This window comes from Pristiophorus japonicus, chromosome 1, assembly GCF_044704955.1.
Source record: "Pristiophorus japonicus isolate sPriJap1 chromosome 1, sPriJap1.hap1, whole genome shotgun sequence".
Classification (NCBI taxonomy): Eukaryota; Metazoa; Chordata; class Chondrichthyes; family Pristiophoridae; genus Pristiophorus; species Pristiophorus japonicus.
The window spans coordinates 249,626,822-249,642,990 of record NC_091977.1 but is presented as its reverse complement, the minus strand read 5'-3'; positions in this window follow the sequence as shown (position 1 = coordinate 249,642,990).

The following is a 16,169-nucleotide window of genomic DNA, read 5'->3' as shown; positions in this document are numbered from 1 at the left end:
ATTGAAAAAGAAGCTCTGGCATGCGTTTGCAGGGTGAAAAAATGCACCAGTATCTGTTTGGGCTTAAGTTTGAGTTAGAAATTGACCATAAGCCGCTCATATTGCTATTCTCAGAGAGTAAAGGTATTAATACCAATGCCTCTGCTCGCATCCAAAGATGGGCGCTCACGCTGTCTGCATATAACTATGTAATTCGCCACAAGCCAGGCACAGAGAACGGCACTGATGCTCTCAGTCAGCTACCAATGTCCACCACCGGGGTGGAAATGGCACAGCCTGCAGACTTGCTCTTGGTGATGGATGCATTTCAAAACGAAAAGTCACCCATTACGGCCCGCCAGATCAGGACCTGGACCAGCCAGGATCCTTTACTGTCCCTTTTAAAAAACTGTCCCCTCCATGGAAGCTGATCCAGCGTCCCAGCGGAGATGTAAGAAGAGAACAAGCCGTTCCAGCGGCGCAAAGATGAAATGTCCATACAGGCGAACTGTCTTTTGTGGGGTAATCGCGTGGTTTTGCCTAAGAAAGGCAGGGAAACGTTCATGCGCGAACTACACAGTACCCACCCAGGCATAGTAATGATGAAAGCTATAGCCAGAGTTGGCCCGGCATCGACTCAGATTTGGAGTCTTGCATGCACCAATGTAACACTTGCTCTCAACTGAGCAATTCATCCAGAAAGGCACCACTAAGTTTGTGGTCATGGCCCTCCAAACCGTGGTCTAGGATCCATGTTGACTTCGCTGGCCCGTTTCTAGGCAAAATGTTTTTGGTTGTTGTGGATGCTTATTCAAAATGGATTGGGTATGTAATAATGTCTGTAAAAGCACGTCCACTGGCACCATTGAAAACCTACGAGCCACGTTTGCCATGCACGGCCTGCCTGATGTCCTTGTCAGCGACAATGGGATCAAGCACATCACATCGGCCCCATTCAAGCCCGCATCTAACGGCCAGGCAGAGCGGGCAGTCCAAACCATCAAGCAAAGCTTGAAACGCGTGTTGGAAGGCTCCCTGCAGACCCGCCTGTCCCGAGTCCTGCTCAGCTACCGCACCAGACCCCACTCGCTCACCGGGGTTCTCCTCCTGAACTGCTCATGAAAAGGGCACTGAAAACAAGGCTTTCTCTAGTCCACCCTGATCTCCATGATCATGTCGAGGGCAGGCGGCATCAACAATGCATGCACTATGATCGCGCAAATTTGTCACACGATATTGAAATCAATGATCCTGTATTTGTACTCAACTATGGCATGGTCCCAAATGGCTTGCTGGCAGTGTCATAGCCAAAGAAGAGAGTAGGGTGTTTGAGGTCAAACTTGCAAATGGACTAACTTGCTGAAAGCATTTGGACCAAACCAAACTGCGATTCACAGACAGCCATGAGCAACCTGAAGAGGACTCCACCAACTTCGACCCTCTGATACACACAAAAGTGACAACCGATATCACGGTTGACCACAAAGCTGATCTCATCATCCCCAGCAGCCCAGCGAAGGCCCAATCAACTCACCTGCACCTGTGTTTGTACCGAGATGATCGATTAGGGAGCGGAAAGCCCCAGATCATCTCACCCTGTAAATAAGTGCACTATTGACTTTGGTGGGGGGAGTGATGTTATGTATGCAACACCTTGTAACCAGCATTCTACTGCCACCATAGGGCGCATCTGTTAGAGTTCCAAGGGATCCCAGCATCCCTTGGGAGCACTGCATATAAGCAGGCCTCCCATGCTGTGCCAGCACTCTGGAGTTAGAATAGACGAAGGTCACACTTACTCAAGTCTACAGTATTCAAGTCACATTGCTTTATTTGAGACGTAACAGCCAACCATCTCTCATAACAACAATTACGTGCAGGCATGCAATGTAGGAGGCAGCACCATGCTGATTAGGATCAAACTCCTGAAGTGCAGTCAGTAATAGCTCCCTGCCAGGAGCCAGTTGCGATGAGAGGACAGGCACCCAAGTCCCATGAACCTTTTGTGGAATGTGAGCCGCCAACTTGTGATACAGGTTCTTGGGTTGAATTGAGTAGAAGCACGAGAATAGGTGAAAGAAAAGCACTTTAACCTGTGTGGGGAAACCCGATGAGATATAGATAGATTATACTACAATGGTGGCAAAATATTATTGTATTAGACAGATTTGCAATGCCACATACCTGACCAGATTTTTTATTTTGAATAGATTTATTTTATTTTTTCAAACATTCACAAGCAGTGTAATGTGCATAATTTCACCTATGTCAGCGAATGTGCGTGTAAAGTGTAAAAGTAGTTGAGGTTCCAAATTAATAATGCAAAATAGATTTTGTAAAGATAAAACAAACCCTGCAAAAAAGATAACAAAAATAGGAATGTATGTCCGAGAAAACAAAACAGGTGGCAGAAAAACAACACAAGAAAGATTTTCCAAGATATTTAAAAATAACAAGGACGATTTCCTATGGCATTGGTTAGATAAAATGTTTTTTTTAAATTGGAGAAATAAAACACTTCAAGCAGACAGATAAATAAAGAGCGACATTTCAAAGAGGTTTCTTATTTTATTTTTGTCAAACATTCACAAGCAGTTTAATGTGCAGAAGGTCAAACGCATGGGGGATAATTTTTACCTTCACCATCGGGGCAGTAATCTGGTGTAGTGGATCATCTGTGTCATGTAAGTAACCATCATGCAACGGTAATCTTCATGTAACTGTAACCTTCATGCAACTCCTGTACACTGTACTTATACCCTAGAAATGCACACCCTGACCACAGGGGCTGAACTTGTGGGAGACACTTCTCACCTGGGTTTCCAGGTATAAAAGGGGAGTTCCCACCCAGGGTCCACACTCCTTGGTCCTGGGAATAAAGGTTAAAGTCACGTAGTGACTGTGTCTACAGTATATGCCTCGTGTGATTTTGTAGTAAGGTGCAGGGACACTACATTTGGCGATGAGAAACGGGAATCACCGAATCACGAGGATGGCCACCGGTAGCACAGAGAAACGTTACTGTGTGGGTGAGGACTGGGATGACTTCGTGGAGAGACTCCAGCAGAGCTTTGTCACGAAGGACTGGCTGGGGGCGGCAGCGGCTGACAAGTGGAGGGCGCATCTACTGACCAGCTGCGGACCGCAGACGTATGCGCCGATGAAAGACCTGCTCGTACCCCAAAAGCCAGCGGACAAGTCCTTTGAAGAGCTCAGCCAGCTGATCATTGAGCATCTCAAGCTGGCGAGTAGGGTACACATGGCTCGGCACCGGTTCTACACACACCGGTGTCGGGAGGGGCAAAACATCTCGGACTTCGTTGCGGACCTGCGGCGCTTGGCCAGTCTTTGTAAGTTCACAGACGCCTGCAGGGGGGAGATGTTAAGGGATTTCTTCATTGAGGGCATTAATCATGCCGGGATTTTCAGGAAGCTCATAGAGACCAAGGACTTGACTTTAGAAAGGATGGCGTTGATAGCCCAGACCTTCATGGCAGGGGAAGAGGAGACCAAGCTAATTTACGCGCGCAGCCCTGGTCCCAACGTGGCGATGGACCAGGGAGTTAACATGGTGAACGCGGCCAGGGACCCAGCAGGCAGGCAAGGGCATTTTGAAACCGCCCAGGCAGCAACAGACTCCAGGGTGGGCCCGCAACAGGGACAATGGAAAGGGGATCGGCAATTCACGCCATCACGAGGAACAATGCGTCCCATGATGGGACCATTAACACCCACCATCAAAGTGCTTAGAAACAACCAAATGGGCAGAGAGGAATGCCTGGTAACAGTTCTTTTGTTAACAACAATCTCAGCTCATGCTGGAGATGCGGGGGTAGGCATACTGCGAAAAGCTGCAGGTTTCAGCAATATACCTGTAGGATTTGTAATGTCAGTGGACACTTGGACGGGATGTGCAAAAAGGCTGTAGCGAGGCTAATCTGCGAGACAGAGGAACCAGTCGAGGGGTCTGCAATGCAGGATGATGCCTGGGGAAAAGCCATGGATGCTGAAGTTCAGTGGGTTCATGTGGCTGACGTCCACAGCTCATACACTAATGATGATGAAAGTTTTATTGAATGGCATCCCAGTGCGCATGAAGCTGGATACGGAGCTAGCCAGTCACTTATGAGCGCCCAACAATTTGAGAGACTATGGCCACACAGAACTAGCAGGCTCAAACTGGAACGCAGTAACATGCAGCTACGGACGTACACCAAAGAGATCATCCCAGTGCTCGGTAGTGCAAACTTGGTGGTAACACATAATGGATCACAGAACCGGCTGCCACTCTGGATCGTCCCAGGAAATGGCCCCACGCTCTTGGGGAGGAGTTGGCTAGCCGAGATGAATTGGAAATGGGGGGGATGTGCACGCCATTTCATCTGTGGAGCGAAGTTCATGCTCACAGGTCCTACAAAAATTTGGGTCACTGTTTCAACTCGGTGTCGGAACGTTCAGGGGCACTAAAGTAGTGATACGCATCACTCCGGACGCCAGACCAGTGCACCACAAAGCCAGAGTGGTGCCGTATGTGATGCGTGAGAAAATTGAAAGTGAATTGGACAGGCTGCTCAGAGAGGGCATAATTTCAGCCGTTGAATTCAGCGACTGGGCAAGTCCCATCGTTCCTGTCCTTAAAGCAGATGGCTCGGTCAGGATTTGTGGCGACTACAAAGCCACCATCAACCGAGTGTCGCTGCAAGACCAATACCCGCTCCCGAGAGCGGAGGACCTTTTTGCCACGCTGGCAGGTGGCAAGCTGTTCACGAAGTTGGACCTCACTTCGGCCTACATGACTCAGGAACTGGCTGAAGAATCCAAGCTTCTGACCACCATCACGACGCACAAGGGATTATTTATCTACAACAGGTGTCCGTTCGGCGGCAGCTATCTTTCAGAGAAACATGGAAAGCTTGCTCAAATCCATTCCTGGAACAATCGTATTCCAAGACGACATCCTTATAACGGGTCGAGCCACCGAGGAACACCTCCACAACCTGGAGGAGGTGCTACGCTGACTAGACCGGGTAGGCTTGCGGCTGAAAAAGGCCAAGTGTGTGTTTTTGGCCCCAGAGGTCGAGTTTTTGGGCAGGAGAGTTGCCGCAGACGGGATCCGGCCCACTGAATCAAAAACGGAGGCGATACGCTGGGCGCCCAGGCCCGGCAACATGTCGGAGTTGCGATCATTTCTGGGACTTGTGAACTATTTCGGGAACTTTCTGCCGAACTTAAGCACACTGTTGGAGCCATTACACATGCTCCTGCATAAAGGTTGTGAATGGCTTTGGGGTGACTGTCAAGGACGGGCTTTCAATAAGGCGAGGAACCTGCTGTGTTCTAACAAACTGTTGACTTTGTATGACCCCTGTAAAAAACTGGTTTTAATGTGCGATGCATTGTCCTACGGGGTTGGATGTGTGTTGCAGCAGGGTAATAATGACGGCCGACTCCAACCCGTGGCTTAAGACTCCAGGTCACTCTCCCATCGTGGATACGGCATGGTCGAAAAGGAAGCACTCGCTTGAGTTTACGGTATGGAAAAGATGCACCAGTACCTTTTCGGTAGGCGGTTCGAGCTAGAAACGGACCACAAGCCGTTAACATCCCTGTTGTCCGACAGCAAGGATGTCAATGCCAATGCGTCAGCTCGCATACAGCGATGGACTCTCACGCTGGCTGCGTATGACTACACCATACGGCACCGGCCAGGCACCGAAAATTGCGCTGACGCGCTCAGCAGGCTCCCACTGGCCACCACTGAGGGGGCGTTGGAGAAAAGCGCTGAGATGGTCATGGCCGTTAAGGCTTTTGACACCACAGGCTCCCCCATCACAGCCCACCAGATCAAACTCTGGACCAACAGAGACCCCCTCCTCTCCATGATAAAGAAATGTGTCCTGACTGGGGATTTGGCGCCCACACACGGGGCGTGCACGGAGGAGGTCAGACCGTTTCAGAGACAGGTGGATGAGCTCTCCATCCAAGCCGACTGCCTGCTATGGGGCAGCCGGGTAGTCATGCCCCAGAAAGGAAGGGAAGCGTTCATCTGGGAACTCCACAGCGAGCACTCTGGCATCATTTTAATGAAGGCTATTGCCCGGTCACATATATGGTGGCTGGGGATTGACTCAGACCTGGAACACTGGATTCGCAGGTGCACGACATGTGCCCAGCTGGGCAATGCCCCCAGGGAGGCCCCACTCAGCCCGTGGCCCTGGCCCACCAGGCCATGGTCACGTATTCATGTAGACTATGCGGGCCCGTTCATGGGGAAAATGTTCCTAATCGTCGTCAATGCATACTCGAAATCGATCGAGTGCATCATATTAAACTCGTGCATGACATCCATCAACATGGAGTGTGCGCGTACGGTTTTCGCGACCCACGGCTTGCCGGACATCCTGGTCAGCGACAATGGCCCGTGTTTCACCAGCCATGAATTACAGGAGTTTATGTCGGGCAATGGTATCAAGCACGTCCAAGCAGCGCCGTTCAAACAGGCTTCCAATGGCCAGGCGGAACATGCAGTCCACGTCATAAAACAGGGCATGCTATGCATCCAAGTACCCTCCCTTCAGTACCGCCTATTGCGCCTCCTGCTGGCCTACAGGTCCCGCCCACACTCGCTCACGGGATTCCCGCCAGCGGAACTCCTCATGAAATGCACGCTTAAGACGCGGCTGTCCCTCATTCACTCAGCCCTGGCAGACATTGTTGAGGGCAAGCACCAGTCCCAAACCGAGTTCCATGATCAAAACTCAAGGGGGAGGTGTATAGAAATGGATGACCTGGTATTTGTTCTTAACCATGCTTTGGGACCCAAGTGGCTTGAGGGCACAGTAATTGGCAAAGAAGGGAATAGGGTCATAGTGGTCAGACTAAGCAATGGGCAGATATGCCGCAAACACTTGGACCAAGTAAAGAAAAGGTTCAGCATAGACACGGAGGAACCTGAAGAAGAGCATGAAATGTCACCCACACCACTGCCAGTGGACGAGCAACAAGGACAGTCCACAGCATGAACAGTCCCTGCGGCCAGCCCGGACAGGCTGGAATCACCTCAGGTGACAGAGACGCATGCCAATGCTCAGCCACCAGAGCTCCAACTGCGGCGCTCCACGGAGAGCGTCGACCACCTGAAAGACTTAACCTTTGACACAAAAAGACGTAAGGGGGGAGGTGATGTCATGTATGTAACCATCATGCAATGGTAACCTTCAATTAACTGTAACCTTCATGCAACTCCTGTACACTGTACTTATACCCTAGAAATGAACACCCTGACCACAAGGGGTGAACTTGTGGGAGACACTCCTCACCTGGGTTTCCAGGTATAAAAGGGGAGGTCCCACCCAGGGTCAGCACTCCTTGGTCCTGGGAATAAAGGTTAAGGTCACGCAGTGACTGTGTCTACAGTACATGCCTTGTGTGATTTTGTGGTAAGGTGCAGGGACACTACAATCTGCCCAATTTTAATTCCATTGATTTTGATGGGATGAAAATCAGGTGGGTTCTACAATGGTCAGGTAATCCATTTTCCCAGGTTACCTTCTCCTTCTTCCTTGGCAGTTCCCCAGAGTCGAGGATGACTTTCTTCCATACGAATATGAGTTCTAAGGTGACTGATGAGACCAATGCGGGATCTACAGTCTCTGTCACAGGTGAGGCAGGTGGTGGTTGAAGGGACGGGTGGGTAGGGTGCCTCGTTTGTTGTACGCTCCTTCCGCTGTTTTTGCTTGGCTTCCGCGTGCTCCTGATGAAGAGACTCGAAGTGTTTGGCGCCTTCTCGGATGATTCTCCGCCACTTTGAATGGTCTGGGGCCAGGGATTCCCAAGAGTTGGTGGGAATGTTACATTTTTTCAAGGAGGCTTTGAGGGTGTCCCTGAAGCATTTTCTCTGCCCTCCTGGGACTCCCTTGCTGTGATGGAGCTTGGAGTAGAGTGCTTGTTTCGTGAATCTAGTATCGGAGATGCAGACAATGTGACCCATCCATCAGAGCTGATCGAGCATGGTCAATGCCTCGATGCTCGGGTTACCAGGTTACCACCCAGCTGGTGAAGGTGAAAATTCATCCCATAGAGTCTAAGAAGAACATTTGCACTGAACAAGCAGAATTTAATGAATTGGTTCCTGAAGGGGAATATGCTTATTCACAACCAATTGCACATCTTTTGAAGCAAGAATGGCACATTTCCTTGTACTGCAGTTAAATAAATATATTACTTGATGCGCTATTGCTATATAAATAAATGTGTGTTCATGTACCAAAATTACATAAATAAATCTATGCATCTTATCTGCATCTCGCATATGAACATGATGATAAATACATCGAGGGTATCTCCCATGGTATTACTCATGAGTGCAGAGTGGAGCCAGAAGATTTGGGGCAGAATTTGGGAAACAAATTGAAAATATTAGTAGCATGATTTAGAATGACCACCTGCAAGGAAAGAAATTCACTAAAGTCTGCACACCCATTGGGGTCAAGCTTCAGCCACCCGCTAGAACGGCGCACATTGGAGAGGCCCGCCTAAATTATAGAACAAAAATTATGGCGAATACTTACCTCGCGATTCTCAGATAGCTGTAGGCCCATTTCCACTTCGGCGCTACGCAGCAGGAGCTGCTGGGGGCGGAGCTACAGCCCTGCGCCAAAAACAGTGCCAGCAGCTGCGCTCGTGCGCTATAGCTGCCAGCGTCCTGTCTCCGGGGTGATGACCTTATCCCAGGCCGAAGGGACGTCGCCCCTATCCCCAGCCGAGTGACCTGCGCATCTTACCTCGGCGGCAGGGTCCGCCCGCCCGGCCTCTCGCTGGGGCGGGCCCTGCCCGAAGAATCGGCGACAGCCCGGCATCGGCTGCTTGCGGGCCCCGCCCGAAGTCCTCGGCGGGGCCCGGCTTCTTCTTTGTCGTCTTCTCTCTCCCCCCCCATCTTCCTCTCTTCTCTCTCCCATCCCCCATCTTCTTCTCTTCTCCCCCCCATCTTCTTCTCTTCTCTTCCCTTCCCCCCATCTTCTTCTCTTCTCTCTCCCCTCCCCCCATCTTCTTCTCTTCTCCCCCATCTTCTCTTCCCCCCATCTTCTTCTCTTCTCTCTCTCCTCCCCCCATCTTCTTCTCTTCTCCCCCCCCATCTTCTTCTCTTCTCTTCCGCCCATCTTCTTCTTTTCTCTTCTCCCATCTTCTTCTTTTCTCTTCCCCCATCTTCTTCTCTTCCCCCCCCCCCATCATCTTCTCTTCCCCCGCTCTTCTCCCTGGTGTTGCGGTAGGTGAGTAGAAATAATTTTTTATTTATTGAGTGATTTTTAATTTTAAAATTTTTTAAATTTTTTACATTTATTTGGATTGATTTATTGGTTTATTTATTGATTTATTTATCATTTATTATTGATGATGGCTCTTTATTTGTAAAAGTGAAGTGTTTAATGTTTGTAAACCCCCCCCCTATCTATCTGCAGGGTGACTTGGACAGGTTAGGTGAGTGGGCAAATGCATGGCAGATGCAGTGTAATGTGGATAAATGTGAGGTTATCCATTTTGGGGCAAAAACACAAAGGCAGAATATTATCTGAATGGTGGCAGATTAGGAAAAGGGGAGGTGCAACGAGACCTGGGTGTCATGGTTCATCAGTCATTAAAGGTTGGCATGCAGATACAGCAGGCGGTGAAGAAGGCAAATGGTACATTGGCCTTCATAGCTAGGGGATTTGAGTATAGGAGCAGGGTGGTCTTACTGCAGTTGTACAGGGCCTTAGTGAGGCCTCACCTGGAATATTGTGTTCAGTTTTGGTCTCCTGATCTGAGGAAGGACGTTCTTGCTATTGAGGGAGTGCAGCGAAGGTTCACCAGACTGATTCCAGGAATGGCTGGACTGCCATATGAGGAGAGACTGGATCAACTGGGCCTTTATTCACTGGAGTTTAGAAGGATGAGAGGGGATCTCATAGAAACGTATAAGATTCTGACGGGACTGGACAGGTTAGATGCGGAAAGAATGTTCCCGATGTTGGGGAAGTCCAGAACCAGGGGACCTAGTCTTAGGATAAGGGGTAGGCCATTTCGGACTGAGATGAGGAGAAACTTCTTCACTCAGAGAGTTGTTAACCTGTGGAATTCCCCGCCGCAGAGAGTTGTTGATGTTAGTTCATTGGATATATTCAAGAGGGAGTTAGATATGGCCCTTACGGCTAAGGGGATCAAGGGGTACGGAGAGAAAGCAGGAAAGGGTTACTGAGGGAATGATCAGCCATGATCTTATTGAATGGCAGTGCAGGCTTGAAGGGCCAAATGGCCTACTCTTGCACCTATTTTCTATGTTTCTATGTTCCATACACCTTATTTCCAAGTGTAGGCAAGGTTTTTGTGAACGTACAAAAATCTGCACTTACTCCATTCTAAGTTAGTTTGGAGTAAGTGTTCACTGCCTAAACTTGCAAAACAGGCATAAGTGGCCGGACACGCCCCCTTTTGAAAAAAACAATCGGTTCTAAAATGAAACTGTTCTAACTCACTAGAACTGGAGCAAACTAAAGGCCGAAATTTGCAATTTCTAAGATACTCCATTCTAAACTAGTTGCTCCAAAAAAATAGTAGCAACTCAGGCCAAAACTTGACCCCATAGGAACTAACACATTTCTGTAGACCTCTTAATTTTTTTAAGCCTCTTTCCCCCTCTCTTGCAGGCACCAGTGTCAGCTGATATTGATATGGTTCAACAAGTGCGCTATTTATTGACAGATATAATTTCATCAAGACCAAGCCAACACTGCCACCTAGAACATCAAATGAACAGGCTGTCAGATTCACTAAGTAGACATTTTCTAGAAAACTACAGGTTGCAAAAATAACAAACCTCTATGTTTATGTGACCTATATTAAATACAATAAGGCATTCAATCCCTAGTCTAACCAGTTTTTGTTTAAATTTGAAACAGCTTTAAACATTAATATCTCTCCATACAGTTTTTTTTCTGCTTCCTTTCTGGTTAGACATACAAAATACAATATTGTAAACAAAAATAGTACAAATTATATTTGTTTTCAAAAGTTTTCTGAGAGCGAGATTGACCACTGTTTTAGCTTTCCGTTTTCATAGTGAACTCCTCCAGCCCTTCAACCCTTTGAGATCTCTACGCTCCTCCAACTCTGGCCTCTTGAGCAACCCAATTTTAATCTCGCCACCATTGGTGGTCATGCCTTCAGCTGCTAAGGCCCTAAACTCTGGAATTCCCTCCCTAAACCTCTACACCTCTCTAGCTTTCTTTCCTTCTTTAACACGCTCCTGAAAACCTACCTCTCATCTGCCCTAATATCTCCTTCTGTGGCTCGGTGTCAAATTTTGTTCGATAATGTGAAGCGCCTTGGGATGTTTTACTATGTTAAAGGCACGATATAAATACAAGTTGTTATCGTGAACAAGACATCTAAAATTTATATGTCTTGTTCACGATAACAACTTGTAATTATATTGTGATTTGTATATGCTCTCTTTTTTGAACACAGATCCTCTCTTTAAACTAAAATAATAGTACAATCCTTTCAAAAGATATCATTTTTTCTGCTGGTTGTTTTTCTGTTCCCTTTCAGATACACATATATAAATAACCAAAGAAAGACTTACATTTGTAGAGCACCTTTCACAACCTCAGGATACTACCTCAAAAAGCTTTATAGCCAACCAAGTACTTTTGAGTGTAATCACTGTTGTAATGTAGGAAATGCAGTACAGTGTCTCTATCCACTTATAATAGATTGCAAAATGTAAACATTAAACAATGGCAAAATTTCACTTGTTACAAATGTGCAGAGACATGAAAAATATCATCAAGAAAGGGCAAGCTGAACAGAACAAACACTCGGAATAGAGCAAGATACATGCCTCGGGCTTTTGCGAATGGGGAACACTCAGTAGACAGATTTACAAGATAACAGGTATTTTTATGGGTAAGCTTTCATGATTTTGTTATGAATTGTGAGATTATTTTTGTGTTTGTTATGATAAAAACTTAATTTTTAGTACAATATTCCTCGAGCTATCTACCAAACAAAATGGCAGCTAACGGGTTAGTTGAAATAAAAATAAAATTGAAGAAATGAATCAAATGAAGTTGGCTGATTCATGAATGTAAAGCAGCCATATACAGAATAGTGTGAAATAGCACCAAATAAGTAATGGTGGTGATAAATAATTATATAATTTAGGGAGAAAGTTAACACAATTCATGAAATAAGGATGTGGGATTATTAATTTACACAACAGGAACATTGTTTTTCAGACTGGAGGAAGGTGTACAGTGGTGTTCCCCAGGGGTTGGCACTAGGACATATATTAATGACTTAGAACTTGGGTGCACATCTGCAAATGAAACAAAATTTGGAAGTATAGTGAACTGTGAGGGGGGGAGTGATGGACTTCAAGAGGACACAGGCAGGCTGGTGAAATGGGCGGACACGTGGCAGATTAAATTTAATGTAGAAAAGTGTGAAGTGATACATTTTGGTAGGAAGAATGAGGAGAGGCAATATAAACTAAAGGGTACAATTGTAAAGGGGGTGCATGAACAGAAACAGAGAGACCTGGGGATATATGTGCACAAATCATTGAAGGTGGCAGGGCAGGTTGAGAAAGCGGTTAAAAAAGCTTACGGGATTCTGGGGCTTCATAAATAGAGGCCTAGAGTACAAAAGCAAGGAAGTGATGATGAACATTTATAAAACACTGGTTTGGTCTCAACTGGAGTATTCTGTTCACTTCTGGGAACCTCAGTTTAGGAAGGATGTGAAGGAGTTAGAGAGGGTGCAGAAAAACTTTACAGGAATGGTTCCAGGGACGAGGGACTTCAGTTACGTGGATAGACTGGAAAAGCTGGGGTTGTTTTCCTTCGAGCAGAGAAGGTTGAGATAAGATTTGATAGAGGTATTCATAATCGGGGGAGGGGGCGGCGGCGGTCTAGAAAAAGTAGATTGAGAGAAACTGTTTCCATTGGTGGAAGGGTCGAGAACCAGAGGACACCGTTTTAAAGTGATTGGCAAAAGAGCGAAAGATGACATGATGAAAAACTTTTTACGCAGCAAGTGGTTATGATCTGGAATACACTGCCTGAAAGAGTGGTGGAGGCAGACTCAATCATGGCTTTCAAAAGGAAATAGGAGAAGTATCTGAAAAAAAATTTGCAGGGCTACGGGGAAAGGGCGGGTGACTGGGACTAGCTGAAGTGCTCTTGCAGAGAGCCAGCAGAGGCTCGACAGGCCAAATGGCCTCCTTCTGTGCTGCACCCATTCTATGATGGCATGATTAAAGACTTGAACTTCAGTCAACAAAATTAATGAAAGATTGAAGCTTCATTGGGTTCAAGATAATTAAGTATAGATTGGGGTTGTTGTGGGAAAATTAATTAAATAAAGATTGGGCCCACATTGGGAGAACTTAATGAGAGCAAGGGCTCAATTTTCCCCAATGCCGTTTTTTGGCGTACTGCAAGAGTTATGCACGTTTTTTGGGCTCCGAGTACTCAAAAAAAATAACTAGCAAGTTTGCCTGTTCTATTTTTTGGAATTGGAGCCGCGCAGCCTGTCTTTTAGCTTCGTCGGGTGGAGCCTAATGTCTGCGCTGAAAAAACAATGCTCCCCCTTCTGCGCATGTGCAAAAAAAAGGACGTTTTTGATGTGATTGCTATGGGCGTGCATGCCCAATACAGCTCCCGGTCTGCATTCGGCTACTTTTAAAGAGCTAGTTGTGTGTGAGAACTTTAATTCTCATTGGAAAAATCGGAGCTACAATACAAGATGCAACGTGTTGCAAGGACCAAGAATTTCCCACAGGATGAAGTGGAGGTACAAGTTTCTGTAATTGAGGCCAGATAGCACGAGGTGGACACCAGCAGAGATCACATAAAAGTTTCACCAAAAGAAATGAAGAAACACTGGAACCAACTTGCAGAAGATTACTGTGCAATGGTGACCACCCCAAGGTCTGGAGGCCAGTGCAAAAATAAATAGCAGGATATTGGGTCGAGTAGTTAGTGGAAGTAATATTTTCATTTATTCACTGGAATTGCAATTGTAAATGTGACCATCTGTATATGTCCCACCCAACAGAAAGACACCCACTCTAAAAAGTTACATTTTCATCTTTGCAGAGGAAGGTGGCACACAACAAAAGGAAAAGAACTCGAACAGGAGAAGGCCCGGCAAATCTGCACCCACTGACACCCTTGGAAGAAAGGGTCGCTGCTTTGATGGGTCCTGCCTGGAGAAAAGCAACCACCACTACACAAGCTGGGCCCACACTTGAGGGAGAGGGTAAGTCCTGCAAATTCCACAGTCTGGTTTTGCTAAATGTTAAGTACTGCGCGGGCTAGCCATGCTTCGGTTCATGGGGATGTGTACGTCAGCTAAGCTTCGGTTGATGCAATGTGCTATCATTCATCGTGGTCCTTCAAATCAGCCTGCTGCGTGGCCTGCGCTAGGTGAAGGGGAGGAAATGGAGGAAGCCCACACCGTTGTACTCACTCTGGAGGAGGTGCAGGTGCCGCCCATTGAGGTGCCAGCCCCTTTCCTGAGTGATACGAGTGTTGGTGGGACATTTCATGGTTTCCCACAGCCCGAGGCTGGGGATTCCAGTGAAGTGCAGCGGGGCACACCGAGGGCCCCACCGTCCAAGGCTGTGGGTCCCAGTGGGATGTAGCGAGCCACACCCAGGGTGAGGAGGGGAAAGAGAGCTTGACAGCGCTCTCCTGAGGATCTAACAGATGTGGTTCAGATGATGGCAATGAGTGCAGAGAGCATTAACCTTACATAATCACTCCTGGACACCATCAGTGGGGTGGGTGATGAGGTATCGGGACTGTCTGGAGAAGTAACAACACTCTCACCAGAAATGTAAACACTGTCCGGGAACATGAGGGAGGGAATGTCGCAGGTAACTGATGCGCTGTCAGTGAACATGAGGGAGGGAATGTTGCAGGTAGTTTACACAGTCATGGCACATGAGGGAGGGAATGTTGGAGTTAGCTGCTGCAATAAGGAAAGATGCCCAGACCCCGTGCCCCTTGACAGAATCAACTGCCACTCCCACTCTAATCCCCAGACCAGCTTCTGAAAAGGCCCAAGCCGGGCCTTCCACATTACCGGCTGCCCGCCCCCATCAAGAAGTGCGCATTACCCGAGATGTTCGAAAGAATAAGCTTGGTACCAACCTGAAAAACGCTGTGCCACCGCCTGTGGCCAGGGGTGGAGTCAACAAGACCAAGCGTAGCGGGAGCTCTTAGAATAAGGTGGAGGAGAGATGGGTGCAGCCTTTCTTTGCTGTTGTTGTTGTTACAACAGTTATTGTTGCAACTGTTCTCAAATTCAAAGTTTTTTGTAAGTTATGTAAATTTACAAATTTAAAAGTTTGTAAGTGATCTTAAAGTGTGTAAGTGATCTTAACTGACAACTTTAAAGTTTGATGAAAGAATATTTTTATTAAAGTTAAGTACAAACAAGTGTTTTATAAACTTATGAAGAAAATATATTTTAAATTATAACTGAATCATTTCCATTACTTGTGTCATTAACACAACACAACATTATGGAACAGGTCCAAACAGTAAACATGGTCCATTTGGAATGGTTGTCGCTGAGCCTTCAGGCAGCAAAACGTTCATAGCTGGTGCAAGGCTCGAGCAATCATTAAAGGGGCACGATGTCCCGCCCTCAGGTAGTTGCATGGCTTCCTCGTCCATCTCCTCCTCCTCGTCATCTGCATCTTCCTCCTCATCAGCAGCCACTCTCGCCTTAGATGGGTCTTCTACTACCTGCTGCTGCTGCCTCATGATGGCTAAGTTATGCAGCATGTAGCACACAATACTGAACTGACCGACAATCTCAGGATTGTAGCCTCTGGAATGGTCCAGGCATCGGAAATGCTGTTTCAAGATGCCAATGGTCCTCTCTATTATACTGCGCATTGCAGTTTGTGACGTGTTGTATTCCTGGTCAGCTTCCATCCTGGTTATGGGGGGAGGGCGTCATAAGCCAGGTGGCGAGGCAGTACCCTTTGTTTCCCAGCAGAGAGCTCTGCCCTTTTGGCTGCTGCTGAAATATGACAGATATAGCGCTCTTGTGCAGGATGAACACATCATGGGTGCTCCCAGAGTATCTTGCATCAACTGACATGATGCAATGCATGTCATCACACACGAGCTGCA